Here is a 23,050-nt window from a genome sequence, read left to right as displayed (position 1 = left end):
TTTATGGAAAGCCTGTGAGTGGGGCAGGTAAGAGTTGAGAGATTTTATGGAGTGCCTGTGGGTGGGGCAGGTAAGAGTTGAGAGATTTTATGGAATGTGGAGGCCTGTGGAGGAGAGAAGCCAGAGGGTTGAGGAGGAACATCAATCCCTAGAGGGGCCTGGGCAGGCACTAGCTTTCACTAAGGAGTTACTATTTTGTCCATCATGAACTTGTTTCAGTTAAATTTTCTTCTTTTTTTTTTCCTGAGGTCATTTAATAGATGCAGTATACCTAATTCATATGGCTGTATGAGGATGTTTAAAACTACTGTATATAATGCAGAATATTTTAACATCTTTTACTTGGTAGCTACTTACAATCCTTTCTAAATGTAAAACATAAATCATTAAAATGTGAGAATCAGATTTAGAGAGCGGACATAAAATCATCAGTCGGTGACTATTATGACTCAGAGGTGCATATTTCTGCTCTTCAATGGAGACTCAGGGTGCCCTCGCCATTAGTTCCTTTAGCTTTAACAGCAGAGGTTTTTTTCTTAGGGTCATTGAGACTGGGCACATCTCAGAGTTAATATTCATTGATAAATTAGTTAAGTAAGAAATAGAAAAAAGCTGAACTCATGAGAAAATTTGAGAAGACAGAGCACATAAACAGGAGTGTAATTGACAATAGTTTAGGTTTCGCTAGCAAAAATAATCCAAAATCTCAGTGACTTAATAAAGATTCAATTGGGCTACATATTTAGGAAGAGTTGAGACACTACAGAGTGCACAGCAATCAAATTCCAACCAAAAAAAAAAAAAAAAAAAATTCCAGCCCAATGGAGTTTGTATTCCAATAACATGTCAGCATTGTTATACTTCTAAATCAAATATGTATATTCTTAGATAGGTTTATGAAGATACACTCCAATAGCAGATTGGAGAGCTTCAATACCTTTGTTTGATCCCTTATTAAGCTACTTGTAAGTAAAAATAACCTTCTATTGTCGTGTAAGTGATATGTTATATATCTCTGTATTAATATAGATGTTAATTTGCTCCATATATTCTTTTATCTGGGACACAAGCTAAAAGGATTAGAAATTTCAGCTCTTAAAGTTTGTATGCCCAAAGGTGGCACACATAATTTTCCTTCATATTTCATTAGCTAAAACAATCCATATGGTCAAGTCTTTGTCCTTTCAAGTAAAACATAAAATTAACTCCAAACCAAGGAAGAGAATAAGTATGAACAATATTTGTCTAACATAAAATTATAAAAATTTCAGTGTGTAAACTAACACAATCCACCTCATTTCATGAGGTATAAAATGTATAAAATGTTATTTCTTTATAATTTATTAAGTATTTCTTTATGATTTTAAAGGCATTTGGAAAAAATGATATAAAACAGAAGTCTCATGTTGCTCTGGAGCCACAGAATAGAGTCCACATGTTCCATATGGCATATGGTTCTTGGACTGGGGATATCAATGATTGACATTAAGCATGATGTATGCACATGACCTCGGGAAAGTATTGTATTTATAGAAGGTATAGGATTTTTTTCCTCTGATTTTCTTTTATAATCTTTGCAAATCAATAAGGCTGAATTATAATCATATTTTATAAATAAAGTTAGATTTGAGCTCCAGCTATATAATAAATTCATTTGAGGTAACCCATTATGAAGGTATGGAACAAATATATTGAAATAAAATTAAAATAATAATTTTATTTTTAATTTTATGTAGCTGAGATTATAGGCATGCACCACCATGCCCAGCTAATTTTTGCATTTTTAGTAGAGATGGGGTTTCTCCATGTTGGTCAGGCTGGTCTCAAACTCCCGACCTCAGGTGATCCACGTGCCTTGGCCTCCCAAAGTGCTGGGATTACAGGCGTGAACCACCACACCCGGCCAAAATTATTTTTAAAAGAAAATACTAATAAAATGAAACAATCAGTATTAAATACATTTTAACTATTAACTATAAATATCTATTTCAAGAGATTTGAGTGAAAATACCATTCTATGTTAAAATAAAAAATATAATGTTCAATAAATATAGTAATAACATGTTCTCAAAGGTTCAAGGGGCTAAATCTAATTAACTAAAGTTAACTATAAACATCTTAAAATGTATCTAATTACCTGAAATAGAAACTTCTGTTCATTCCTGTATTTCCCCATTTTTCCCATTTCTAATGTCTACTTCTATTCATTTTGTATTTTCTTGTTTTGAGGCCATTTAAAGAGGATATGTCAGGTGTTCAGAAAGCCAAGAGCTGAACCTAAATACTCTGGAACCTATCTGAACTTAATTTTGTCCAAGTTTTTTTAATGTTTGAAAATTTGCTCAATTGGGGATACTAAGAGGAAACTTTAGGGGTAAAAGGGATTTAGGTTAAACAGACCTAACAGGATTCTTACTGAAGACAGGCCAAGCTGATCAGAAATCATCTGGAGAGTGGTGGTAGATAACAAATTGGATCAGATATCAAAGGTGATCAGTATTGAGAGTGCGGGATTCTCTGCAAGTTTCTTCCTAAACCTGAGAGATGTGGGCCAGACTAGGAAGAACACTGAAGGCTGAGACCTAGAGGGACCTTAGAGGATCCTGACAAGAGTTTTGGCAAGGAGAGAGGCTTTGTCAACACAAACATGCATTCAGGAATATTACTGGGTACAGATGCATGCATATAAAAATACTGAAAGGAAATATAAGAAAATGTTTAAAAATGTTTTATTGGCTTTATTTATTTTATGTAATTTAAATATATATATATATATAATTAAGTTATACTTGGAACACATACTAACACATTCAAAGAGTTAAGTATACGTATGATAATACATAATAGTTACAAAATAAGCAAGGTGTTCATGCAAATGATTTTAGAATTTCCATGGTTTATTACTTAGTGTTTTATTAGCAGACCTGTAACTTCTTCTACTGCCCATTCATTGCCCATTTTATTAAAAAATTCCTCAAGTGGGTGCATTGGAATGGAAGAAACACTAACTCTTTCCTTCAAAGAAGGAAACAACAAACCTTGTTTGACAACCTTGGTCAAATAAGACAAAGATCAAGTGACCAGTGGTAAAGAAAGTTGGTCAAACTAATGAATGACAGTTTAGATTAAAAGTGAATTTTGTTTAACCCAATTATTCTTATTCTATGCACTCAAATTTCAGTTTAAGGTAGTTTGATGTAGATGGTCACCCGATTCCAAAGCCTGGGTCCAAATACCCTAAGGGTACAGGAGGAGCCAGCTTTCTTCAGAAGGTGGCAAGAGCATCGCAAAGTACTGAGGAAAACTTTCTTTAAAGCATCTTTTTTCATCATTCCATATTTTGCTCCTTATAGTTGCAACTGCTCCCCTTATACATGTCTCTTTTTAGACTTCTCACTTATCTAAGGCTCTATTGTTCCTCCTCATCTTATTTTTTTTATACATAGCATAGTCTCTCTCTCTCCTTACCATGCTGAAAAGGCTTCTGACTTGCTGTTCTTGCCAGGAAACATTTCTGCAGTGCATATTGGAGTGGAACGACTTACAGAGTATCAGGGCAAGTCCTTACACTTGTTTTATGCTTAGGACACAACACAGAAGATAATTTTCTAAGTTAAAGATTGTATGATTTTATCTTGACTTCAGAAACTGGTCATTTTTTTTACTTTAGTTTCTAAGAACTTCAGAGCTGACCTTGAAACAACTTTAATAATTCCAATGAGACATTTGTTATTTATCGTTTTTAAAAAAGACTTTTCTAATTTAAATCATTTTATTATTGCTCTAAATTTGCCAAGTTCATTTTAGAGTTTTATAAACTGATTTAAAACTAATTTACATAAAGTTGGAATAAAGTTAACCAAATTAATACAAACATATCTTATTGTATTTCACTTCTCTTTATTGTGCTTCACAGATATGGCCTTTTTTTCTCTTATTTACAAATGAAATGTTTGTGACAACCTTGGTGAAACAAGTCTATTGGTGCCATTTAGCAAACAGCCTGTGCTCACTTTGTGTCTTGGTTTCACATTTTGGTAATCATCACAATTTTTTAAATATTCCCTTATTATTATATTTGTTATGGTGATCTGTGATCAGTGATCATTAATGTTATGGGAGGTGGAGTTCCTTCAACCTGGGCAACAGAGTGAGACTCCATCTCCAAAAAAAAAAAAAAGGAGTTTTTATATGTAGAGTACAAAATAATATCTGACCTTAAGGCATGTGCAAATTTTTCTGAATTAATTAAGACTTAAATATCAACACGAGCGATTGTTTTTGTTACAATCACCAGGTGGATGTTCTGATACTTTCCCCTGAAAAATGCATCTACAAAATTTTCACATAATTTAAAAACATCCACAGATAGGTAGCTATGGATTCAGTTTATGGATTAAGAATTCAGCTCCTCAGAAGTAAAAGATTACATGAGAAAATATCTGATATTGAGGTGGCAAGGAATAATAATGTTGACATGAATCTCATTAAAAAGTGCAGGCAGTTGTGGCTATCTAAGTTATTGGGTATTACTGAGGTGCATCCATGTGCCCAGTGAGAAGACTTGTAAGAGTCCGTTTGGGAATAATGAGAATGTAAGTATTCCCCTCCCAAACACAGTGATTTAGGTCACTTTTATTATTTCAGAATTTCTGGATACTTCACTACTTATATTAAATTGCCCTCGAAAGGATACTTGCCATTACTTAATGTCTAATATGAAGAAAAGACAAATGTATGTGATCTGTAGTGCATAGTAATAATACAATTGGAATAATATATTTAAAATTTTCACTCCGCTTTCCAAGAAATAAAGCATTGATTCTAAATGTATTCTCTATTTGTCAAAACAGATAGAAACTATTTAGTATTTCATTTATAAAAGAAATTAATTAATGATGTCTCCAAGTTAATTTTTTCCTTCTTCCCCCATATCATTTTTGTGTTATATAAGAGAGCATATTTTTCTACTCTACCCTGGAATTAAGAAACAAAACATAAAGTATGATATTTAACCCAAGGCTACCACTTTTTTTTTCCAGTTTATTTAATAGGTTCTCATGTATCTAGAAAAGAAAACTTAAGACATAAACATAACCAAACTAAAATAACATACTTTTTCTTCTATTTGCTTTATTTCTTGAATCCAATGATATGTCTTCATCTACCTCTGAGAATACACTTAAAACTACAGAAGCAAATTAACATTCTCCCAATTAACATGTACTGCAATATTTAAGATTTCATCTCATTGAACACATGTTGCATGAAATTTACAATACTAAAAGCGCTCTTCTAAATACTGCAATGTCTAGATGGAAGACAAGCTAGTCAGGTGGCAGAGTGAACATCATTCTGGTAGGCCTTTTCAAGCTGTCACTTGCGAGATGTTTGGACTGCTGAGAATGTTAGCCACAATTAATCTCAGAGATAGGAGGCTGAGAATGGGTGAGGTGATGTTGAAATGCATGAAATGATGACTAGTCATAGTAAAAGATAATAGATGTGGCCACATTGCTTTGAGAAAATTTAGAGAATATCTTGGGTCACAATGATACATTTCTTGCCTTATTTGTGGAATGTGTTGAATGAAATTATGTCACACACGTAGACTTCCAGATCCTTGTATCTAACCTGTTTTCCTTGGCTTTGTGGGAGAACATGTATTCTAATGAAGCTCACTTTAAGGCAAATATTTCTTGAAAATACAAAACTGATAGATACATGTATGCAGTATATTCTTATATGTCTGTTATAAACAATGAGGTTGTATTTCTCCTTTAGTGTTTAATGTGTTTCAACAGATAATGCCCTAGAAGTTTTATCAAATTTTTCTGTCCACCTTTTGAAGGTGTAGAAGAGTGAAAAAAATGCAGTCTGCTGCTTCACTAATAAAACTAGGACAAAGGCCATTTAAACTTAAATATGTGAAACACTTGGTTTTATTAATTTCAAGCATTTTAAACCTCTAAATTTGGACTGGAGTAAAGACATTTCATAGGAAAACAGAAATATTTTTATTTGTTTATTTTTTAATCTTGATAAATTTTAATAGTTTACCACCACAGTGGCAGCTTTTATATGTGTACATACATTTAAATACAGTTTCATACCATAAATAGCCATATGGCAAAATATCTGCCTCTAGGCAGAAAAAAAAAAATCTTTGCCACTAAAAGAATACCTTTAAGTGATACTGAAAAGAATAGATGTGAGGTAATTTTTTATCTAAAGTGACCGTAGCCTATATTAAGACATATTCACTGTAACAATTCAAGTTTTAAAATCCTTGTTTTGTAACTCAAAAATGTGTCTTTTTTAAAAAACACACCCTTACATTTATTGCTATTGTACATTTATTTGGCAGGAAACAGGGATGTTTGATGTCTTGCAATGATAAAACGATCATATTCAACAGAAAATTATCTCACATTCTGCATGACTTTTGAATATTCTATAAGACAATTACATAAGTGAAAAACCAATTTGTAGATATCTGAGTGAGTATGACCATTTAATAAATGTGAATAAAAGCATTTCAGAACATTTTAACGTACATTGCATTTTTTGATAGTAAGATTTTAGGTTAAAATAAGATTATACTTCAAAAAGCTTACCATTTTGAAAATAAATCATATCAATGCCATTTTCAGATTTGAGATGTTAGTCCAACATATTGCTTATCCATTTGCTTTTCTTTGATTTTATTGTTATTGCCTTCATGGTAATGCTAAAATACACACACACACACACACACACACACACACACACACACACACACACCTGAGGTGTGCAGGCTTTCATCCAAGCTCACTGGTATTAATCAGAAATCAACCAGAGGTAGGGAAAAATAAAACTTATTCAAAAAGACGATTGCAATAGGGAGAACATTCCAAACTCAATGTGCAAGTGTCTCAGGATCAAACAGGAAAAGGCTTTCCTTTTCTAGGGAAGGATAAGCAGGGCTGGCAGAAGCCTCCTTGGAGAGAAGGACAGGTAGTGGTGTGAGCAGGTGGCAAAACCAGGATGCTCCAACAAAAATCGTTTCTCTACGAGGCCTGCTTATTTTCGGAGTGAGCTGTTAGGGGGCTGGTCTGTCGTTTAGTGCTTGTTCAGTCTTAGGTGGTGAGCCAAGGCGCAGGGGCCTGAGGAGAGGTGACAAGACTGACTGAAGTTTGATCAAGTCAAGTCGATGGGTAGTTATGAGTAACTGTGAGCAATTGGTTAGCTTTGGGCTCAGCACACACCCCAACTTACGTTGTTTACCACAAACAAAACTTGTCCCTAAAAATTATTAGGAATGGCATCAGACATAGTGAAGGTTTGCAAACTGATTTTCAGGGTTGGGCTGGTCTTCACGTTTTTGTTAACCTTGAGGACTAGATGTATCATTTGTTAAGTGTGTTACTGGACTGACAGCTGCTCCCTATAATAAGTAGAACAATCACTGGATATAATGAAAAGATAATTATTGAAGGTTGGATAAAGTGGTTGGTGGAGAGATGGGCGAATGCGCTGGTGCCACATGCTCGTCGCCTTCTGCTGCCTGCAGCTGGTGGCAGCGCTGGAGCAGCAGATCTTTGACTTCCCAGACCGCCTACCAGTGAGCTCCCACCCTAGCCAATTTCCTGTTCCTCATGGCGCCTACCCTGGGCATCGTGGGCACCACAGCCTAGCTGGCGCTCCGAACTGGCCGGAGTGCGTTTATCACCTGCTTCTACCGGAGCCTGGACCCAATGTCCCAAGACCGCGACTTTCTCACAGCATCCAAATGGCCCTGCACCGATCCAGGGATGGAGAATGCGCAGGGCTGCTGATGACCCCTGTCCTGAAATTCCCCTGGCCCTGAGAGGCTGCCTGCTGCACTGTCCCTGCATAGAAGCCCGCAGCAGCGCCCGCAGATCCTCCTGACACTGCTCCGCTCCCTGTTCGCTAGCTATGGGAGCAAAATCTTCCTGAAGGAGGAGGCAGTTTTAACTTCATCAGTGGCTCCACTCCTAGGGATGCCAGGCGCCCCAGAAGACGTCATATTGACACCAGCGGCCTCTGTGAACTTGGGGTAGCCCTGCTCCACCTGCCCTGGCCCCGTGCCCTTGGCGTTGGACTGACCTTGGCAGCGAGCTCAGTCAGGACCAGTGGGCACAGCCCTGGGGGCTCAGGACCCACTGCAGCCTGCGCGGGCCCCTTGGGTCTGCAGTCAGAGAGGTGGAGCAGCAGACTTTGACTGAGACTTCTTCCTTCACAACCAGGACTTCAGAAGAATGGGGCGGGCATGGGAGGGGCCGTGGAGTCGGCATTTTAAAAAATCTCAGACTTGGTGTGAGCTGGAGCTTTTCTCCCTTCTCCAGCCTCTTCCTTTCACCCTTCACCCAGCATCCTGTCCCTGTCCAGAGAGAAAGAGCAGGAGGGTGCGCCCTTTCCATCTCACCACACTCAGTCCCCAGCCTGAGGAAAGCGCGAGGAACTAGGGACAGGAGCCCTGGCTTCTCATCACAGGTCCATCACTATCTCTGGGTGACAGCTAGCAGAGCCCTAGCCCTCTCGATGCCTCAGTTTCTCCACCTCAAGTCTTTGAAAGAGTCCCTTGGCAAGTGAGCTCTTCCCGCCTTCTCATTTGACTCTGAATTCTGTGGGCTGGGGTGGGAATACAAATCCCATTTTGCAGATTTAGAAACTGAGGCCAAGAGAAGTGAAGTGGTTTGCTTGAGGCCACACTGCTAGATTTTGGGGGAAGCAGGCCTTGAACGCAGCGGACTTTCTGTAGTTTCAGGCTCTAAAACCCAGTGTCTGCTCTGAGTTCCCTTTTCAGGCCCCTCGCTACATTCAGGCATCACAGCCACTGCTTGCCAAGGCCTCTCCTCAACCACCATCTTGCCAAAGGTGACAAGAGTCACGTTTGCTCCAGTTCCCAGCAAGTTCCTCATCTCCATCAGAGACTGCCTCAGCATGGATTTCATAGTCCATATCATTATCAGCGTTTTGGTCAAAGTCATTCAACAAGTCTCTTGGAGTTAGACTTTCCCACATTTTCCTGTCTTCTGAGCACTGCAAATTGTTCCAACCTCTGCCAGTTACCCACTTCCAAAGTTGATTCCACATTTTTGCGCATCTTTTCAGTCGTGCCTCACTCTACTTGTACCACTTTACTGTATTAGGACATTTTAACAGCGCTGATAAAGACATTTCCGAGACTGGGAAGGAAAAGAAGTTTAATGGACTTATAATTCCACATGGCGGGGGAGACCTGACAATCTAGAAGGCAAGGAGGAGCAAAACACCTCTAACGTGGATGGCAGCAGTCAAAAAGGGAGAGCTTGTGCAGTGAAACTCTCATTTTTAAAACCATCAGATCTCGTGAGATTCATTCACCATCAAGAGAACAGTGCAGGAAAGTCCTCCCACCATAATTCAATGACCTCCCACGGGTTCCTCCTGGAAGACATGGGAATTTTAGGAGTTACAATTCTAGATGAGATTTGGGTGGGAACACAGCTAAATCATATCAAATAGCAATTCTGTTTTAAGTTCTTCACAAGTTGCCAAACTGCTTTCCACCATGGCTGGACTAACTTACAGTCCTACCAGCAGTTATAAGCATTTTCTTTTCTCTAAAACTTTGGTAGCATTTGTTATTTTGACTTTTTAGTAATAGCCATTTTGATTGGTGTGAGCTGGTATCTCATTGTGGTTTTGATTTGCATTTCTCCAATGATTAGTTACATTGTGTGTTTTTTCATATCCTTTTAGGCCACATGTCTTCTTTTGAAAATTGTCTGTTCATGTCCTTTGCTGACTTTTCTGATTCAATAAATGGTGATGGGATAATTAGGTAGCCATATGCAGAAAATGGAAACTGGACCCCGTCCTTACACCGTATACAAAAATTAACTCAAGATGGATTAAAGACATAAATATAAAACCTAAAACTATAAAAACCCTGGAAGATAACTTAGGAGATACCAATCTGGACATGGGACTCAGCAAATATTTCAAGACAAAAATGCCAAAAGCAATTGTAACAAAAATGAAAAATTGACAAATGGAGCCTAATTAAACTAAAGACCTCCTGCACGGCAAGAGAAACTATAAGCAGGGTAACCATAAAACCTACAGAATAGGAGGAAATATTTGTAAACTGTGCATCTGACAAAGGTCTGATATCCAGAACCTATAAGGAACTTAAACAAATTAACAAGCCAAAATAATTTCCTTTTTTCTGTAAACTGAATTTGTTTTTTTAACATCTAATAGAAGTACAGAACAAGGAAACGTATAAGCATAGTAGATGTTAGAGAGAACAGCACATATCAGGGAACAAAGATACTGTTTTACTCCAGATGTACAGGATACAAAGATTGATACAGATGTAGAAAAAAATCAATCCTCCTGCCTTGTTCAGTCCTTGTTCAGGGACTAGGTAATTAAGGTAACTAGATGAAAGTCTTCCATGCTTGAATCTGTGTGGAACTGGAGAAGAATCATACTACATAGTGTTCTTATTTTCATCCAATTCACATTAAAATGGCAAAGGTATATACGGATAAATATCAGAGAGTTGTGGGGAAAAATTGAAGTGTGATGGAGTTTTTGTTCATTCAAATAAATCAAGTAAAACTTTATTTCAATAACCACACTTCACTTTGTATCAAGCATTGGAAATATTCTCGACTAAATGATCAATCAGCAAAAAATTGTGTGTTCTCTCATCATGACTCTTTAATCAGAAGTTTGAGAGGTAAACTTGAACCTCAACCTTTGCATTTTCTCTTCAAAAACTCTTCCCATAAGGAATCTTAAATTTGCCTCCAAGGTGACTTAGGACATTGTTTTAATCTATCTTAATTCTCACTTTATTAGATCCTTTTGGGATTCTTTAAGGTTAAATATTAATTATTGATAATAATTTCCAGTGTTTATACAGAATATTGTTTATACTTATCTTTATAAATACTTTACCTAAATATTAGGCTTTGTTATTTTCCTTAAGGAGAAGGAGCCACCCAAGTTGCCATTTCTAAACATAATTATTATACAGATGAATCAATCGATACTTCCTCTTCCAATCAGCTTCACAGAAACATATTCATCCCATTTCTAACTGTAAATAATTATCTGAGACTCAAAGACAACTTAGCTTCTTGGATAGGCTCAGTAGTCTCATACCTAAAACTATTGTTCTTCGTTACTTAAAATCTTAACATAAATCTTCCATTGAAGTAGTCAAAGCAAACTCTACAGGGATACTTCATGTTTCAGATAAATTCAGTGTTTCTAAAGGTAATTAATGAAGAAAAAGCATGGCTCCCAACAAAAGTAATATAAAATATGTAAGTGATTTCTCTTTGATCTTGAGAAAAATACATCAAATTTTTAAATTTACCACTGCTTTAAAATAAAAGATGAATCTCTCAAAAAAATTAAAAGTAAACAAAAATTAGGTTTCAGAAATGGATTGTGAATATGGCTTATTCATAAACAATTTAAGCAGTCTAAGGCTATAAATCTGCTATAGTTACTATCCAATAGGTCAACCCTAATTAAGAATCAAGGAACTTGGGGAATGTCAAAACAATGACAATGCTCAGCTTAAAAGAAATTCAAATTATGATTAAATGATGTAACTAAGGTCAAAAAGTTCAATATCAGAAACAATTTGTTTGAATATATAATTTAAAAATAAGGAAATATTTTCCTCTCCTGGATTCATCATGCGTGTTCATATAAAAGGAACGCATCTTTTTTCTCATTATACAAATACATAATTTTCCTGCAGCACCTTAGATTATTGGCTAAACCTACAAACAGAAATTTAGAAAATCTTTCATATTTTATCATGATAATATGCTGCATATCATATCCATATATTATCAATTCTAGTGTTGGAAGTATGATATAACTCACCTCATTTTCTGAAACACCTATAATAGAATCATCTGGAGTGCTTTTTTTTTTTTTTGGAGACAGGATCTCACTGTGTCGCCCAGGCTGGAGTGCAGGGGTGCAATCTCAGCTCACTGCAAGCTCCACCTCCCACGTTCATGCCATTCTCCTGCCTCAGCCTCCCGAGTAGTTGGGACTACAGGTGCCCACCACCAGGCCTGGCTAATTTTCTTTTTTTTTTTTTTTGTATTTTTGGTAGAGATGGGATTTCACTATGTTAGCCAGGATTGTCTTGATCTCCTGACCTCATGATCTACCCGCCTCAGCCTCCCAAAGTGCTGGGATTACAGGTGTGAGTCACTGCGCCTGGCCCTGGAGTGCCTTTAAAAATGAAAATTATGAGGGGGCGGAGCAAGATGGCCAAATAGGAACAGCTCCAGTCTCCAGCTCCCAGCGCAAGCGACACAGAAGACAGGTGATTTCTGCATTTTCAACTGAGGTACTGGGTTCATCTCACTAGGGAGTGCAGGACAATTGGTGCTGGTCAGCTGCTGCAGTCTGACCAGCAAGAGTTGAAGCACGGCGAGGCATCGCCTCACCTGGGAAGTGCAAGGGGGAAGGGAATCCCTTTTCCTAGCCAGGGGAACTGAGACACACAACACCTGGAAAATCGGGTAACTCCCACCCCAATACGGTGCTGTACCAAGGGCCTTAGCAAATGGGCACACCAGGAGATTATATCCCACACCTGGCCAGGAGGGTCCCACACCCGCCCACGGAGCCTCCCTCATTGCTAGCACAGCAGTCTGTGATCTAACGGCAAGGCAGCAGCGAGGCTGGGGGAGGGGCACCCGCTATTGCTGAGGCTTAAATAGGTAAACAAAGATGTGGGAAGCTCGAACTGGGTGGAGCTCACAGCAGCTCAAGGAGCCCTGCCTGTCTCTGTAGACTCCACCTCTGGGGACAGGGCACAGCTAATCAACAACAACAACAACAAAGCAGCAGAATCCTCTGCAGACTCAAACGACTCTGTCTGACAGCTTTGAAGAGAGCAGTGGATCTCCCAACATGGAGGTTGAGATCTGAGAACAGACAGACTGTCTGCTCAAGTGGGTCCCTGACCCCTGAGTAGCCTAACTGGGAGACATCCCCCACTGGGGGCAGACCAACACCTCACATCTCACACGGTGGAGTACACCCCTGAGAGGAAGATTCCAAAGCAAGAATCAGACAGATTCACTTGCTGTTCAGCAATATTCTATCTTCTGCAGCCTCTGCTGCTGATACCCAGGCAAACAGGGTCTGGAGTGGACTTCAAGCAATCTCCAACAGACCTACAGCTGAGGGTCCTGACTGTTAGAAGGAAAACTAACAAACAGGAAGGACACCCACACGAAAACCCCATCAGTACGTCACCATTATCAAAGACCAGAGACAGATAAAACCACAAAGATGGGGGAAAAAGCAGGGCAGAAAAGCTGGAAATTCAAAAAATAAGAGTGCATCACCCCCTGCAAAGGAACACAGCTCATTGCCAGCAACAGATCAAAGCTGGACAGAGAATGACTTTGACGAGATGAGAGAAGAAGGCTTCAGTCCGTCAAACTTCTCAGAGCTAAAGGAGGAATTACGTACCCAGCACAAAGAAACTAAAAATCTTCAAAAAAGAATGGAAGAATTGATAACTAGAATAATTAATGCAGAGAAGGCCATAAACGAACTGACAGAGGTAAAAACCACGACACGAGAAATACGTGACAAATGCACAAGCTTCAGTAACCAACTTGATCAACTGGAAGAAAGAGTATCAGCGATTGAGGATCAAATGAATGAAATGAAGCGAGAAGAGAAATCTAAAGAAAAAAGAAGAAGAAGAAATAAACAAAGCCTGCAAGAAGTATGGGATTATGTAAAAAGACCAAATCTACGTCTGATTGGGGTGCCTGAAAGTGAGGGGGAAAATGGAACCAAGTTGGAAAACACTCTTCAGGATATCATCCAGGAGAACTTCCCCAACCTAGTAGGGCAGGCCAACATTCAAATTCAGGAAATACAGAGAACGCCACAAAGATACTCCCCGATAAGAGCAACTCCAAGACACATAATTGCCAGATTCACCAAAGTTGAAATGAAGGAAAAAATCTTAAGGGCAGCCAGAGAGAAAGGTCGGGTTATCCACAAAAGGAAGCCCGTCAGACTAACAGCAGATCTCTCAGCAGAAACTCTACAAGCCAGAAGAGAGTGGGGGCCAATATTCAACACTCTTAAAAAAAAGAATTTTAAACTCAGAATTTCATATCCAGCCAAACTAAGTTTCATAAGTGAAGGAGAAATAAAATCCTTTACAGATAAGCAAATGCTTAGAGATTTTGTCACCACCAGGCCTGCTTTACAAGAGACCCTGAAGGAAGCCCTAAACATGGAAAGGAACAACCAGTACCAGCCATTGCAAAAACATGCCAAAATGTAAAGACCATCGAGGCTAGGAAGAAACTGCATCAACTAACGAGCAAAATAACCAGTTAATATCATAATGGCAGGATCATGTTCACACATAACAATATTAACCTTAAATGTAAATGGACCAAATGGTCCAATTAAAAGACACAGACTGGCAAACTGGATAAAGAGTCAGGACTCATCACTGTGCTGTATTCAGGAGACCCATCTCACATGCAGAGACATACATAGGCTCAAAATAAAGGGATGGAGGAAGATCTACCAAGCAAATGGAGAACAAAAAAAAGCAGGGGTTGCAATCCAAGTCTCTGATAAAACAGACTTTAAACCATCAAAGATCAAAAGAGTCAAAGAAGGACATAACATAATGGTAAAGGGATCAATTCAACAGGAAGAGCTAACTATCCTAAATATATATGCACCCAATACAGGAGCACCCAGATTCATAAAGCAAGTCCTTAGAGACTTACAAAGAGACTTAGACTCCCATACAATAATAATGGGAGACTTCAACACCCCACAGTCAACATTAGACAGATCAACGAGACAGAAACTGAACAAGGACATCCAGGAATTGAACTCATCTCTGCAGCAAGCAGACCTAATAGACATCTACAGAACTCTACACCCCAAATCAACAGAATATACATTCTTCTCAGCACCACATCACACTTATTCCAAAATTGACCACATAATTGGAAGTAAAGCACTCCTCAGCAAATGTAAAAGAACAGAAATTATAACAAACTCTCTCTCAGACCACAGTGCCATCAAACTAGAACTCAGGACTAAGAAACTCAATCAAAACTGCTCAACTACATGGAAACGGAATAATCTGCTCCTGAATGACTACTGGGTACATAATGAAATGAAGGCAGAAATAAAGATGTTCTTTGAAACCAATGAGAGCAAAGATACAACATACCAGAATCTCTGGGACACATTTAAAGCAGTGTGTAGAGGGAAATTTATAGCACTAAATGCCCACAAGAGAAAGCTGGAAAGATCTAAAATGGACACTCTAACATCACAATTAAAAGAACTAGAGAAGCAAGAGCAAACACATTCAAAAACTAGCAGAAGGCAAGAAATAACAGATCAGAGCAGAACTGAAGGAGATGGAGACACAAAAAACCCTCCAAAAAATCAATGAATCCAGGAGCTCGTTCTTTGAAAATATCAACAAAATTGATAGACCGCTAGCAAGACTAATAAAGAAGAAAAGAGAGAAGAATCAAATAGACGCAATAAAAAATGATAAAGGGGATATCACCACTGACCCCACAGAAATACAAACTACCATCAGAGAATACTATAAACACCTCTATGCAAATCAACTAGAAAACCTAGAAGAAATGGATAATTTCTTGGACACTTACACTCTCCCAAGACTAAACCAGGAAGAAGTTGAATCCCTGAATAGACCAATAGCAGGCTCTGAAATTGAGGCAATAATAAATAGCCTACCAACCAAAAAAAGTCCAGGAACAGATGGATTCACAGCTGAATTCTACCAGAGGTACAAGGAGGAGCTGGTACCATTCCTTCTGAAACTATTCCAATCAATAGAAAAAGAGGGAATCCTCCCTAACTCATTTTATGAGGCCAACATCATCCTAATACCAAAGGCTGGCAGAGACACAACAAAAAAAGAGAATTTTAGACCAATATCCCTGATGAACATCGATGCAAAAATCCTCAATAAAATACTGGCAAACCGGATCCAGCAGCACATCAAAAAATTTACCCACCATGATCAAGTGGGCTTCATCCCTGGGATGCAAGGCTGGTTCAACATACGCAAATCAATAAACGTAATCCAGCATATAAAGAGAACCAAAGACAAAAACCATGTGATTATCTCAATAGATGCAGAAAAGGCCTTTGACAAAATTCAACAGCCCTTCATGCTAAAAACGCTCAATACATTCGGTATTGATGGAACACATCTCAAAATAATAAGAACTATTTATGACAAAACCACAGCCAATATCATACTGAATGGGCAAAAACTGGAATAATTCCCTTTGAAAACTGGCACAAGATAGGGATGCCCCCTCTCACCACTCCTATTCAACATAGTGTTGGAAGTTCTGGCTAGGGCAATCAGGCAAGGGAAAGAAATAAAGGGTATTCAGTTAGGAAAAGAAGAAGTCAAATTGTCCCTGTTTGCAGATGACATGATTGTATATTTAGAAAACCCCATTGTCTCAGCCCAAAATCTCCTTAAGCTGATAAGAAACTTCAGCACAGTCTCAGGATACAAAATTAATGTGCAAAAATCACAAGCATTCTTATACACCAGTAACAGACAAACAGAAAGCCAAATCATGAATGAACTTCCATTCACAATTGCTTCAAAGAGAATAAAATACCTAGGAATCCAACTTACAAGGGATGTAAAGGACCTCTTCAAGGAGAACTACAAACCACTGCTCAGTGAAATAAAAGAGGACACAAACAAATGGAAGAACATACCACGCTCATGCATAGGAAGAATCAATATCATGAAAATGGCCATACTGCCCAAGGTAATTTATACATTCAATGCCATCCCCATTAAGCTACCAATGACTTTCTTCACAGAATTGGAAAAAACTGCTTTAAAGTTCATATGGAACCAAAAAAGAGCTCGCATTGCCAAGACAATCCTAAGCAAAAAGAACAAAGCTGGAGGCAGCACACTACCTGACTTCAAACTATACTATAAGGCTACAGTAACCAAAACAGCATGGTACTGGTTACCAAAACAGAGATATAGACCAGTGGAACAGAACAGAGCCCTCAGAAATAATGCCAAACAGTCTACAGCCATCTGGTCTTTGACAAACCTGACAAAAACAAGAAACTGGGAAAGGATTCCCTATTTAATAAATGGTGCTGAGAAAATTGGCTAGCCATGACTAGAAAGCTGAAACTGGATCCTTTCCTTACTCCTCATAAAAAAATTAATTCAAGATGGATTAGAGACTTAAATTTTAGACCTAATACCGTAAAAACCCTAGAAGAAAACCTAGGTAATACCATTCAGGACATAGGCATGGGCAAGGACTTCATGTCTAAAACATCAAAAGCAACAGCAACAAAAGCCAAAATTGACAAATGGGATCTAATTAAACTAAAGAGCTTCTGCACAGCTAAAGAAACTACCATCAGAGTGAACAGGCAACCTACAGAATGGGAGAAAGTTTTTGCAATCTACTCATCTGACAAAGGGCTAATATCCAGAACCTACCAGGAACTCAAACAAATTTACAAGAAAAAAACAAACAACCCCATCAAAAAGTGGGCAAAGGATGTGAACAGACATTTCTCAAAAGAAGACATTCATACAGCCAACAGACACATGAAAAAATGTTCATCATCACTGGCCATCAGAGAAATGCAAATCAAAACCACAATGAGATACCATCTCACACCAGTTAGAATGGCAATCATTAAAAAGTCAGGAAACAACAGGTGCTGGAGAGGATGTGGAAAAATAGGGATACTTTTACACTGTTGGTGGGATTGTAAACTAGTTCAACCATTATGGAAAACAGTATGGCGATTCCTCAAGGATCTAGAACTAGAAGTACTGTATGACCCAGCCATCCCATTACTGGGTATATACCCAAAGGATTACAAATCATGCTGCTATAAAGACACATGCAAATGTATGTTTATTGCGGCACTATTCACACTAGCAAAGACTTGTAATCAACCCAAGTGTCCATCAGTGACAGACTGGATTGAGAAAATGTGGCACATATACACCATGGAATACTATGCAGCCATAAAAAAGGATGAGTTTGCGTCCTTTGTAGGGACATGGATGCAGCTGGAAACCATCATTCTCAGCAAACTCTTGCAAGAACAGAAAACCAAACACTGCATGTTCTCACTCATAGGTGGGAACTGAACAATGAGATCACTTGGACTCGGGAAGGGGAACATCACACACCGGGGCCTATCATGGGGAGGGGAGAGGGGAGAGGGATTGCATTGTGAGTTATACCTGATGTAAATGACGAATTGATGGGTGCTGACGAGTTGACGGGTACAGCACACCAACATGGCACAAGTATACATATGTAACAAACCTGCACATTATGCACATGTACCCTAGAACTTAAAGTATAATAATAATAATAAGAAAAAGAAAAAAGAAAAATGAAAATTATGGAATTTCTCCTTAGACTTGCTTTTCTAGTTTGAAAAGGTGGGAATAATAATAACAAATAACTCGTGGGATTTTTGTATTAATTAAATGAGAAAACTCACATAAATCCTTTAGCACGGTGTTTGATATCTCATTATTATGTTGTATTGGGGTTGGGAATCTACCCTTTTATTCATAACTAATATTTGAGAACCACAGGTAACTGATATTGCACATTAACCCGCTATCTGAAGCCAAAAAAATCTTAACTAGAAATGTCAGCTGGGATTATCTAGTTTTAAATCTGGAATTTCCAGTTGGATTATTTACAGAGAACTTTACAATGTGAAGAAAATATTACAATATCACCAAAATTGCATACAGGGAACTATATGAAGACTTCAGCATAATTTTATTATCATAATTTTGATAAGGGAGGAGGCAGGGAAATTCTAGGCAGACAAGGGCAGGTGCCTGGTGAAACCCCACCTTCAAGCCAAAGTAGCCTAAAACCTGTGGCCCAAAGAGAGAACTGCTATTCATGTTTGCCTGCTCTCTCCTGATTGGTTCTTTCTGAATAATGTCTTTTTACCGAATGAATATTACATTTTCCAAAACTACCTATGGCCCACCCTGTCCCGATATTGTACCTATAAAGACCCCAGACACAGTCAGTAGAGGGGAGAGACTGCTTGACTTTGGAGAGAAGATGGCTAGACGTTGGAGAAGAAGAGACAGCTTGACTTTAGAGCGAAGACAGCTGGACTTTGGGGAAGAAGAGACAGCTTGACTTCAGGGAAGGTGGCTGGAATTCAGGCAGATCTATCTGCCCTTCTCATCCCCTCTCCAGCTCCCATATCCTCTGAGAACCATTCCCACCACTCAATAAAATTCTCTGCTTTCACCACCCTTTGAGTGCCTATGCAACCGCATTCTTCTTAGATGCCAGAGAAGAGCTTGGGGCCCACCAAGTGTGGGTACCCAAAGAGGCTGTCACACCAGCCCTCTGCCCTCACTGGTGGAGCGCAGTTTCCACACGGGATGAGGCAAGAGGACAACTGAGCTGTTAACACACAGCCATCCACAAATGGTCTGACTAAAGGAGAGCTGTAACACCCCCTCTGGGGTTTTGGGGTCACAGACTCCCCTACTTGGGCGCTGCCACAGGTCCGGCACAGAGCTTGCTCTCACCAGTAGCAGCTGATCCCGCATTGGCTCACTCATATGTTCCCTCCCACAAGGGGCTGAGCACAGTGGGCTGTGTAAGTGTTTGTCCCTGTCACAAATCTGATGAAGGGGCCAAGAAAAATCTTGCATCAATTTTAAATAAGCTGGGTATGGTGGCTCACACATTCTGGGAGGCCAAGGTGGGCAGATCACCTGAGGTCAGGAGTTCAAGAGCAGCCTGACCAACATGGTGAAACCCTGTCTCTACTAAAAATACAAAAATTAGCCAGGCGTGGTTGTGTATGCTTATAGTTCCAGCTATCGGGAGGCTGAGGCAGGAGAATTGCTTGAACCTGGGAGGCATAGGCTGCAGTGAGCCGAGATCGCACCGTTGCACTCTAGCCTGAGTGACAGCGTGAGATTCCATCTCAAAAAAAAAAAAAAAAAAAAAATTAAATAAAAATGTCTAAACATGAAAGTAAATAGAGATAAAGTGGACTTCACAAAATTCACATTTATTAAAATGTAATATTATGAGAATTCAAATACCTATCACATGTTTGGGGAAGATAAAGGGAAAGATAGATGTATACGTGTATGCATATGTGCATACATACACAGAAGAGAGCTCTTTCTTGGGTCACGCTCTGAAAAGTATGATTAACTTAATACTTTGGGACTAGAAAAAATGTAAAGACATTCATGTGGATATGTATATGAATGTAGAATTTCTGATAATTTCTTTCTTAATTTTTTACTACATAAAGTATTAAGATGATCCTAAGGGAATGTTTTATTTCTTTGATTTATTTTTTCTATCATAAAATCAGCCCTCTTCTATGCCCCATAGTATACTTGTACTTCACCTTACAATTGTGAAATTCAGTAATTACTAATTTCAGAGAATTTTGGGCTCAGCATAGGCCACTGCTTACATTTAACACTAATTAAAGATTTATCATCTGCTGAATTCCAAAGGGTGCTTCTCTAAAATACTAAACAAGAAAATATCTGTAAATGACTTTCCACTTCTTGTAAGACCATGAAACACACTCTGAAATTTCTAATTGATGTCTTTGAATCTTGATGTGTGCTAAACCAGTGGAATTTCATATCCTGCCACTTTTTAAATCCTGCCACTATTTAAAATGAATGTGGTATATAAAAGTAACTCCAAGTACAACCATATTTACAAAACAAAAAGCTTACTTCAAATATAACAACACAGGTAAGTTGAAAGTAAGAGAATAAATAAGATATACCAAGAAAACATTCATTTTAAAAAAGAAATCAGAAGTGGCTATAAGAAAAAGTAGATTTCAGAGCAAAAAAAAAAAAAAAAAAAAAAAAAAAATCACTGAAACAAAGAGAGATCCTAATGATCTGACTAGAAATCCTGCAGTTATTAAAATGAGTATAAGGGAACCCTACCAGCAATTCTGTGCACATAAATTAGAATAAGTCGAGAAAATTGTTCAATTCCTTAAAAAACACCAACTGCCAAAGCTTTCCCAACATATGGTGGATTACCTGAGTATCTTAAATGTTAAATCAATGCAATCTGTGATTTAAAAGCTTATAAAAAAATAAATGTCCTGGCCCGGATGGTTTCAGTAGATAATTTTTAGAACAACTCTGGGAAACATTTTGGCTTTTTGCAGTTCCTTCAAAAATTAAACATGATTATGATCCAGCAATTCTATTTGCATGTATATTCACAACAATATATATATATATATAATATATACACACATGTACACATATATATTTACATATGAGGTTCCTAGCAGTTATATTTGCATTAATCAAAACTCCAGGAAAACGTTTGAAGCTCAGCATTTTCAGTTTCCTTAAGATGAGCTACAACTCCAACTCCCCACTCTCACACATAAACAGTGACTCCTTAGGGTTCTACTCAAAATTACATAACATGATTTAACAGAATTTGAAAACCTGTGCTATAAGGTAACAGGTAAATCAGCATTCACTTCTAATTTAGCAAAATATTTTGGAAAATATTCCTTGTTTGTTATTTGTTTTTTTAATATTTTATCTTTAATGCAATAGGATTAACAGGTTTTATTTTATTTTTCATTTTATTTACTTATTTAATTTTTATTTGTTTATTTATTTATTTTTTGAGACGGAGTCTCGTTCTGTCACCCAGGCTGGAGGGCAGTGGCGCGATCTTGGCTCACTGCAAGCTCCACCTCCCTTGGCTCACTCACCACCTCCCTTGGCTAGGGGGAGGTGGTTCCCCTTCACTGTGTGGCTCTCAGGTGGGAATGCTGCCTGTTCTTTCTCTCCCTGAGTCATGCCAGCCTTCTAGTCAACTTTGAAGAGAGAACCTGGATACCTTGGTTGCTGGTGAAGGATTCACAGGCTTATGGTTTTTTTCTTTTCTTTTTTTACTTTTATTATACTTTAAGTTCTAGGGTACATGTGCACAATGTGCAGGTTTGTTAAATAGGTATACATGTGCCATGTTGGTTTGCTGCACCCATTAACTCATCATTTACATTAGGTATTTCTTCTAATGCTATCTCTCCCTCTGCTCCCCACCCATGACAATGCCCTGTGTGTGATGTTCCCTGCCCTGTGTCCAAGTGTTCTTATTGTTCAATTATCACCTGCGAGCGAGAACATGCAGTGTTTAGTTTTCTGTACTTGTGATAGTTTGCTCAGCATGATGGTTTCCCGCTTCATGCATGTCCCTGCAAAGGACATGAACTCATCCTCTTTTATGGCTGCATAGTATTCCATGGTGTGTATGTGCCACATTTTCTTAATCCAATCTATCATTGATGGACATTTGGGTTGGTTCCAAGTTTTTGCTATTGTGAATAGTGCCACAATAAACATACATGTGCGTGTGTCTTTATAGTAGCATGATTTATGTCCTTTGGGTATATACCCAGTAATGCGATAGCTGGGTCAAATGGTATTTCTAGTTCTAGATCCTTGAGGAATCGCCACACTGTCTTCCACAATCGTTGAACTAGTTTACACTCCTGCCAACAGTGTAAAAGCATTCCTATTTCTCCATAGCCTCTCCAGTGTCTGTTGTTTCCTGACTTTTAAATAATTACCATCCTAACTGGTGTGAGATGGTATCTCATTGTGGTTTTGATTTGCATTTCTCTAATGACCAGTCATGGTGAGCATTTTGTTTGTTTGTTTGTTGGCTGCATAAATATATTCTTTTGAGAAGTGTCTGTTCATATCCTTTGCCCACTTTTTCATGGGGTTGTTTTTTCTTGTAAATTTGTTTGAGTTCTTTGTAGATTCTGGATATTAGCCCTTTGTCAGATGGGTAGATTGCAATAATTTTCTCCCATTCTGTAGGTTGCCTGTTCACTCTGATGGTAGTTTGTTTTGCTGTGCAGAAGCTCTTAAGTTTAA

At 38.4% G+C, this 23,050-nt stretch overlaps 1 long non-coding RNA gene across 1 annotated transcript; it reads right to left on the bottom strand.

Moving 5' to 3' along the window:
* Window positions 1-6,342: 6,342 nt before the first annotated feature.
* LOC115892634 lies at window positions 6,343-7,997 on the bottom strand. Its single transcript, XR_004052492.1, has 2 exons — window positions 7,784-7,997; window positions 6,343-7,145 (listed from the first exon to the last, which is right to left on the bottom strand). It is a non-coding gene; the product is annotated as an uncharacterized LOC115892634 (long non-coding RNA).
* Window positions 7,998-23,050: the final 15,053 nt, after the last annotated feature.

This window comes from Rhinopithecus roxellana, chromosome 13 (assembly GCF_007565055.1).
Source record: "Rhinopithecus roxellana isolate Shanxi Qingling chromosome 13, ASM756505v1, whole genome shotgun sequence".
Classification (NCBI taxonomy): Eukaryota; Metazoa; Chordata; class Mammalia; order Primates; family Cercopithecidae; genus Rhinopithecus; species Rhinopithecus roxellana.
Note: the sequence above shows the minus strand (reverse complement) of the source record. Positions and strands in the feature narration are given on the sequence as shown.